The sequence below is a fragment of the Leucopleurus acutus genome (genome assembly GCF_964270905.1).
Source record: "Leucopleurus acutus genome assembly, chromosome: 7".
In the NCBI taxonomy this organism is placed as follows: Eukaryota; Metazoa; Chordata; class Mammalia; order Artiodactyla; family Delphinidae; genus Leucopleurus; species Leucopleurus acutus.
In genome coordinates, this window is record NC_139150.1 from 29428942 (window position 1) to 29438474 (window position 9533).

Here is a 9533-nt window from a genome sequence, read left to right on the forward strand (position 1 = left end):
TAATAATCTACTTTTATTTACAGTGTATCTATTGTGTTATTTATGATTTAAAAATCTGTGAAGATTATTCTTAAGATATTGTAATGATTGATATAAAACCTAATGTCTTTTTTCTTAAAAAATTGTACTTACTACTCCATGAAGACATCCTTTACAAAAGAGTAATTCTTGCAATATTTTAACACCTATCTGGTAAAGTGTATAAAATAATAAACTTCTGTTTAAATTAATTAAGGATCAGCTTTTCAAATAGATAAAAGTGACCATAAAATAATTGGCAGATTTTAAGAATATAATAAAAAAAAATTTCTTCTTCATCTATTGTTTTCAAAGCAAAAGACAAAGGAAAGTGCTGCTCAGTATAGATGAACATTTGGTTATACTTCAGTTTTCCTGTGGACCTGCCTTTCCCAGATCCTGTCTTGTTTGTCTTCATGAGTGTTCTTCCCAGCCTTCTTCTCTTTTTCATAGCTTCCTTTTTCATATATTTCAATTCAAGTAAAATCTCCCCAAATCTTCATTATTTCATGTCATAGCATCTAACTAATTTCTTTTGTGGGACTCCTCATTATTTTATTTACCAGCCTATTCATTTTCCCTTATTAGTCTTAGGTTCAGTGAAGTCACAAACTATGTCTCGCGTATTACCAGTAATATATAGGAGCTCATAACATATTCTGAATGAGCCCTTTGTCAAATATATTTATTACAGTTATCTTCTATCACCTTCTGGCTTGCTTTTTACTCCCATTAATGTGTCCTTTAATGAATATAAATTCTTAGTTTTAATGAAGTCCAGTTAAATCAATCTTTATTTGTATGGTTATTGTCTTTTATGCCCTTTTAATACATTGTCCTTACCCCCAAATCATGATAACATGTTTCTGTATTTTCCTGTAGAAAATTAATTGCTTTACCCTTAAGGTTTAAATCTACAATTCATCTTGGATTAAGTTGTATTTATGGTACATTTTAGAGGCTGAGGTTTATATTATTTACCTTATTTTTATAATAATCCTGTCTAATAAGACATATAAAAACTCAGTGTCTTAAATCAATTAGCATTTATTTAGTTCATGAACCTAGGGGTTATTGACTGCTTCATTCATATATCTAGAAGTTAGATAAATACCTGTTTATCTAAGACAGTATCCTTCTGGGGTGACTGAGATGACCTGGATTGACTTAATATATCTTTCTTTTTCTAGCAGACTAGCCTAAGAATAATTTCATGGAAAAGTCAGAAATGCAAGAGTGACTGCCTGGCCAAACACATACATGATTTTTAAGACATCTTGCATCACTTTAGCTAACTTGCTATTGGACAAAGCTAAACGCATGACAAATCCAGAGTCAGAGTAGGAAGGTACTATAAAGTTTCATCTGAAAGTTATAGATAGATGGAAAAGGGATTACTAGAGTCTATCAATACAATCGATTTGCCAAACTCTGCCCAATAACCATTATTATTTACATCCTGCCTATATGTAAAATATGCTCAGTCTTATCCTAGGACCCTGATTATCTCACCTGATTAAGAAGCAAGTTAGAAAACTAGTATTTTGTGATTTACATTTGGTCTAGAGATTACATCTTTAGATCCATACACATATGAAATAAAAAAGCAAGTTACTTGTGCCACATATTCATAACATAAAATGGTGCAACAGAGATAGGACAATCACAATAAACATTCAAAAATACAAATAATTGAATACACACTGCAGTCACTGTTTCATACCAATTCTGAATTATTACTGGACAAATGTGTCCCTTACACAATTCAAAATATATAAAATTATATCCCAGTATGCTGTCTTGGAATGGTTTCCCAGTTAATCACTTTCCATAACATGACTCTGACCTGTAAGATGCCAATTTTTACCTCAGTACTCTTCTTGGCTACCTTTGACATAGCAGTTGAAATATAGGCCTCTAGAGAACAGCGTTGAGATTCATTCCTGCCTAGAGAAAGTTGGATACCTAGGGTTATTTTTATAAATTTAATCATCTGTCACGAAAGCGATCCTATGGTAAGTACAATTTCCTAAAATACATAGTGGACTTCATATATATATATATCTGATTAGTACTTTGAATGAAACATTAACATTGCTTTCCAGATGTAATTCTCTTAGTAAATTTGTTTACTGCTACTGTGGAATCAGGCTTCTGTGAGACCATACACTGAAGCTAGATAGGTACTTTTTATCCAGCTGAGTATGCATCTCCTTAAATTCCTTCAGAAGTTATTTCATAGAGATTATTGGCCACATACTTGATTTGATCCACATCTCTAGACCATGTCCTATTTTGAGAATCTACTGCCTGCTGGTGAGTTTGAGAATGAAAACCAGCCTGAAGTTAAGATAGTCGTTGCCTCTGTTTGGCTTGCTTATTTGTCATGGGGGAGTTGGCTGGCCTTTAGCTCATGGAGGAGCAACTGAAGTATTCTGCTTCCACTTCACATACCTCTCATCTCAAGCAGAACAGCTCAGGCATGTTCTCGTGCAAAGACAGAGATGCAATAATCAAGTTCCATTTATATAATGCCCTTTCAAGTCTCTCCTTGTTTATATTTTCTAACTTTCTATTGGCCAACGCAAGTCATGTAGTCGAGCCTATGGTCAGACTTATATGGTGGTATAAACAGGACATGGATACAAGGAGGAGTGAAGAATTGGGGCAATAAAGGCAGATATTCCAAAACAAAGAACTCTTTCATGAACAGTATTCTTCTACATATATCCTTGTATTATTAGAGATTCTTCCTTTCATAGTTTCCCTCAAATGTTTTATTTCCAGAATAGACGTCTAACACATTGGTTAGACTTATTTCCATTTTTTTTGATGTTATTGTGTAATGATATTCTAAAGGACATTTTCTAATATAATTTTGTACTTATTTGTTGGAAGAATTTAGAGTAAGAATTGAGTTTCATATTTGACCTGGTATTGTTTGATCCTGCTGAAATCATTTATTATTTCTAATATTGTATCTGCATATTCTTCTGGATTTTCTATCTATATCATATTGTCATCTACAAATAATTATTTTATTTCTTCTTTCAAATCTTTACAACTTTTATTTATTTTGCTTTCCTTACTTCAAACACTAGAAAATTCAGTGGAATATGAATAGAAAAGACTTACGCTTGTCATACATGTCTTGTTCCTAGCATTAGGGCAAAAGCCTTCAGTCTTGTACCATTAATGCAGTATTTGCTTTGGGGTGTGTGTGTGTGTGTGTGTGTGTGTGTGTGCGCGCGCGCGCACGTGTGTGTATGTGTGTGTGTCTTGCTTGTTTGCTTTGTCGATTCCACTGATCAGATTTTAAAATTTATCTTTTATTGCTATATTGCTGAGAATTTTAATCATGAAACTGTTGAATTTTATCAAGTTATTATGTTCTGCATCTAATGAGATTAATGAGATTATATATTTTCTTTTATGATTTAAATATGATGATAACATAGTTTTATTTCTAAATGTTAAACAAATCTTGGAATAAGCCCAATTTTTTGTGATATAACATCCTTTTTATATGCACCTAGATTCAAGCAGTTAATATTTTGTTTAGGATTTTTGCATCTAAGATCATGAGGGATATTGGCCAATAACATTATTTCTTTGTACATGTATCAAGGATCTGCTGTTTTCATTAAAATTTAAGAAAGAGTCCAGTCTTATTTTATGTTTTCTGTTTTTAAATAATGACGTTACTTTTTAAAATGCTTAGAAAAATTCACAAGTGAAGTCATTTAGGTCCGTTATTTCTTGTATGGGAAGATTCTTGATTCTTGATTCTATTCATTTTACAGATAAGTATTATGTTTTCTGTTTCTTCTTGTATTTGTTTTGATAATGTGTGACTTCCAAGGATTTTTCCAGTTTATTTAAACTGAGTAATTGATTGGCATAAAATTGTTTTCAATATGCTTTTATCATTAATGCCTCCAATATCTATTTTTTTTCCTTAATTGATCTTGCTATGAATTTATCAATTTATTTGTCTTTTTCAAAACCAACTTTTGATTTTATTGGCTTTCTATATTGTGCTTTATTATTTGCTTTATATTTGATTGGTTTCTGCTGTTACATTTTATGTCCTTTCTTCACCTCTTCTTGAATTCAGTTTTCTGTTCTTTCTTTAGCTTATGAGATGAAAGCTTAGGTAATAGATTTTTAGCCTTTCTTCTTTTCTAATACATGTATTGAGACAATACATTTTCTTTTTAGCACATTTTTAGCTGAATCACATAAGTTTTGAGATATTATCTTATAATTTAAAATATTTTCTAATTTTAATTATGCTTTATTATTTTACCTACATGCTATTTATGATTGTACTGATTAATTTTAAATTCTTTTTTTTTTTTTTTGCGGTACGCGGGCCTCTCACTGTTGTGGCCTCTCTTGTTGCGGAGCACAGGCTCCAGAAGCACAGGCTCAGTAGTTGTGGCTCATGGGCCTAGTTGCTCCGTGGCATGTGGGATCTTCCCAGACCAGGGCTCGAACCCGTGTCCCCTGCATTAGCAGGCAGATTCTCAACCACTGCACCACCAGGGAAACCCAATTTTAAATTCTTGAAGACTTTCTATTACTCTTTTTTCCTTGCTCAATTCTGTTGTGGCCAGAGAAAATGCTCCATATGATTTCAACCCTTTGAAATTTATCAAAAAATACATTTCAAGTAAACAATCCCTATTTACTTAAAAAATGTGTGTAGTATGCATTTGGGTTTTGTGTACCGAATTATACCAGTGCTACTAAAAGCGTGGTACATAGACTAGTGGTGCCCTACACACTATTATTGATACTCAAATAAGATAACTATATTAATTGAAAAGAGCATTTAGAAACGTTCATAGTTTCTGTAGTTCACCCATGCACATGATCAATGGATTGTTGTTGTGAACAGTATGTAGACATGTTTGTGTGGTGGTCAATTCACATGGTAAGTTACATGTAGGGAGTGTTGTGAACCAGTCTATTTCAGGAGGACATATCATAAGTGATATATTAAGGCTGTTTATCAGCTTTATCCCCAAAGTTTATTAAAATCTGAGAAAATAAAAGCTTTTGTTTATTTTTACAACTAAATGTGAATATTAAGCTATTTCCTTATTTTGCTACTATAAAAATAAAATTCATTTGTAATCAAGACAGTTTGTGGTTTATAGTCAAATATTATTACTCAAATTTGATAAGCAATTTTAATCTTTATCCTCAGTCCTACTTTACTAATCATGAAACAAAATTACCTGTCCTTTGTGTCAAAAACACACATGCACACTGACTTTTCTGAATGCAGCTATGCTAATCAAACAATAATCGTACAAATAATTTGGAATTAATGGCATTCAAAATAGTTTGTACTAGTTTTACTTAGAAGTATGTTCCCTCATATCGAGTTTGGTTATGCAGCCATATTTAATAGTGAAGTGCTCAAATCACAGCATTTATTTGTGGAGATGTATTGGTTAATGAAGCAATAAAACCATCAGCTATATATTAAGCAGCAGCATTTATATATAAAATCTAAAGTTATAAATTCAAATAAAAAGAATGCTTTGAAAGAAAGTATATTGTCTTAAAATGCCACTACAAGCAGATGTTCAGAATTTAGCATAGAAACAGAAAACATTTTGTGAGGTTCTAATAAGGTATAACTTATGGTTACTAGGACTAAGAAAATAAAAAATGAAATAAAAATAGGACTTGGAATAAACAAACAAACATAAATGAATGTCTGGTCATGTTAGACTGAAGAAAAATATGAATATATAGTTTGAATAATTCCATCCAATACTAAACAAATAAATTCTTATGTCTTGAATTCCTTTGTTTATATATATTTAGAATTTAGGCTCTTTGATCTTTTAGTAGGAACAAGAGGTTTTTTGTTATGAGGTACCAATTATGTAAGGATAAAGTAAGACCTTATTGTATAAAATTGTAGATATTGAAGTAGCATGTCTAAATCCTATAAACTTTGCTCCACTACTTACCACAGTGGACACAGGAAGTTAAATGATATTAGGGTTTGAAGTGATAGGGGATTTGAAATTTAGAGCTCTTATAGTATTTGTGAAAGTCTTTCAATAGAAATATAGGCCAGGTATCCCTTTCCCTCTCCCAAGATATTTCCTTTTTTTGTGCACCAAATGAAATTCTGCTACTCTATTATATTTTTGGAAATATTTTGGACTTAGAAATCTTGGGTTGATTTCTGATCATCCTAAAAGTCTATTAAGCTCTTATTTACTTATTGGGTACTCTAGTATATTATGAATGAAAACAGATTTCATTACATTGTTCAATAGTCAGAGCATAAAATAATAATATAAATAATTGCATTACTTTTTGATATATAAATTATTCTCTTTAGAGTTTAATAATCACTGATTTTAGAGAAATTTATGCAAATGTTTTCATATTTACATACCTGAAGACCTGGATTGTGGTTAGCTACACAATTATCTATTACCTAGCCTTTAAATCTCTGTTTAGATGTTAGCTGAGACCTTCTAAAATGTAACAGACACATAACATAGTAATAGTAAAGTCAAGTGTATAGTTGATTTTTACTATAATCAGTTATTCATAATCACATAAAAACAAAACTTAATTTTAAATACCTAAAAGTTAGATAGCCATTATTTTTTCAAAGTCCTTATTATTCATAGGTTAGAAATTCAAATTTCTGTGATATTCTGTCATCTAATATTCAGTGCTTCATCTTATTCTCACTGCTTCCTATATATTTATTCTGATATGTTATCTTAAAGAGATTCTCAGCTATGGAATTTCCATGTGGAAATGTGCACTGCCTGTGTGATTGCTTCACTGTTATAAATATTTCTCTAGCTCTGGATTTCTCTATTTGAAAGAGGTGCAATTGAGAATAAACCTTTATGCTTATTAAGGTTTTTACCTTTCTACACATATTAATCAGAGAAAGTTTTATCCCATTTAGCTGCCAGTGAAAGTATCACTAATTCAAGATAAGGGTCATTTACAGAATCTATTAAGCAATTGACATATATCTTGTTTCAGAAGATATGTCAGAACTATTTCCAAGAGAGTTTCAGAAATCCAGAGACACTGCAGAATTTGCAATTGGCAGGGTATGAGAACTCAGCAGTCTCAGTCTTCTGGCTGAATATGATGACAGCTGCCTTGACAAATATACCCAAGCCCATAACAAAAATACAGTAATCAGAGCTTTCTCTCATGCTATAAGTAGAGTGCAAAATTAAATTGTATATAGTATAAGGTTGGGCTATCTCATGGTTGATGAAAAACTGTATTTGTAGTTGATCTTTGTTGTCACATGAAGTTCAAAAGTATAAATTCTAGAACACAACTAGCAAACACTAAGCTGAGAAATTCTGGAATGATGAGATTGTTATTTTGTGACTTCTCACTGAAGTAGAAGCAAAGAGTTTTAGCCCTCACTCTGTAGAACAGGGCTAGTATACTCACTGATCAAAATCTAACTTTACATCATTGCTGAGGAATTTTATTCTAGGATTTCATTGTGTCCATAAAGATATGTAACAAATAAAATAGAAAACCTGGTACTGGTGCTATAAACAACAGATGAAAGAAAACTATATTTCAAAATATAGGCTCACAAGTTGGAGGGAATGTACAGTCACTATGAAAAACATATGGTGGTTCCTCAAAAATTAAAAATAGAATTATCATATGATCCAGAAATGCCTCTTCTGGATATATATACATATATATGTATATATGAGAATTAAAAGCAGTGTCTCCAAGAGATATTTGTATACCTGTGTTTATAGTAGCACTGTTCATAATAGCCAAGAGGTGGAAGCAACTAAAGTGTTCCTCAGTAGAAGATTGAATGAACAAAATGTGGTATATACACACATGCAATATTATTCAGACTTAAAAAGGAAGGACATTCTGACACATGCTACAACATGGATGAAACTTGAAGACATTACACTAAATGAAATAAGCCAGTCACAAAAAGACAAATACCATATTATTCCATTTATATGAGCTCTCTACGGTAGTCAAATTCATAAAAAAAAAAAGAAGGTAGAACGGTGGTTTCCAGGAGCTGGGGGGAGAGGGAAATGGGGAGTTGTTTAATAAGTGTAGACTTTCAGTTTTGCAAGATGAAAAAGTTCTGGAGATTGTTTGCACAACAGTGTGAATATATTTAACATTACTGAATGGTATACTTAAAAATGGTTAAGATGGTAAATATTATGTGTATTTTGCCACAACTAAAAAAGTATAGACTCAGTTCTACTAATCATGTTTTTGACAGTAATAAACAAAGAAGGGTATCCTTGAACTAAAAATATGCGCTAGTATTTTCTGAACCAGTATTTGAGAGGTAGCTTCATGTAATGTAAAAATACTGACTGATTCTCAATTTGTAGGTATAACTGTAGGATATACTGTCTGCAATGATAAGAAAAGCAGAATGTCGTTCCTCTGAAGTATGGAAACAATTTTCTGAGCCAGACTCCTGACTCTAGATCTTATTAGTTTCTCTTTTTCTCTACAGCCATTCTGAGATTGCAACACCAGGAATGTAACACAGTAGGTAGCATTTAGAGGGGAAAAAAATTAAGTAGATCTCCACTTTTCCAATACACCAACACAAATTACAATTAGACTAAATATTTTAATATCAAACCAAGAACAAGCATTTCTGGATGTTTTTGAATACTTAAATATTTCTAATAAAAGGAAGGGAACTTCAAAAGTTCAATAGATCAGAAGACCTAGAAAATAAGCCTTCTCTAAGTTTAAAAAAAAGGAAAGGAAAAACAATTAGGAAAGACATTTACACATAAGACAAAACTTCAATATTCTTAATATACTAGGAAGAAAAAATGAATAAGAAAACACTCTTCAGTGAGGAAAATAAAGACTATAAATTATTCACAGAAGTAGAAATTGTCAGTAATCAAATTACAATATAAAGAAGGGTAAGCAGATGAAAATAGAAATGATTTTTTTTTGCTTATCAAATTTGAAGATATTTAAAAACAAAGTAATATTAAGTGCTAATATTATATGGTGAGATCATTATTCTTCTACATTGTTGGAAGGATTTTTAGCTGTATTGCAAAACTCAAAATCACTACATTATTTGATGGTGTATTTTTTATGCTACATGGTATCTGTGCAAGGAAAAAAATCAGAATGGTGAGAATATATTTATATATTGATATAATGAAATTTAACATATTATAATTTATAATTGAAAAAATTACAAAATAACTTAAAAAGTGGAGTAGTTACTTTCTATACCAGTGAAATGAAATTTCATGCAAGCTAAATGAAGACATATTTGGAGACATTTTATTTAAAAAAATATTATAATTATAAGGGTGCATATATTGAAAACAATAGATAAATATAGAAAATGTTTTAAATTATTATAAAACACTTTAGTGATTTTAATAGATTGTCAGATTATGGTGAATGTTTTCCTCTTTTGATAACTTTTATATTTTTCTAATGTATTATATACACAT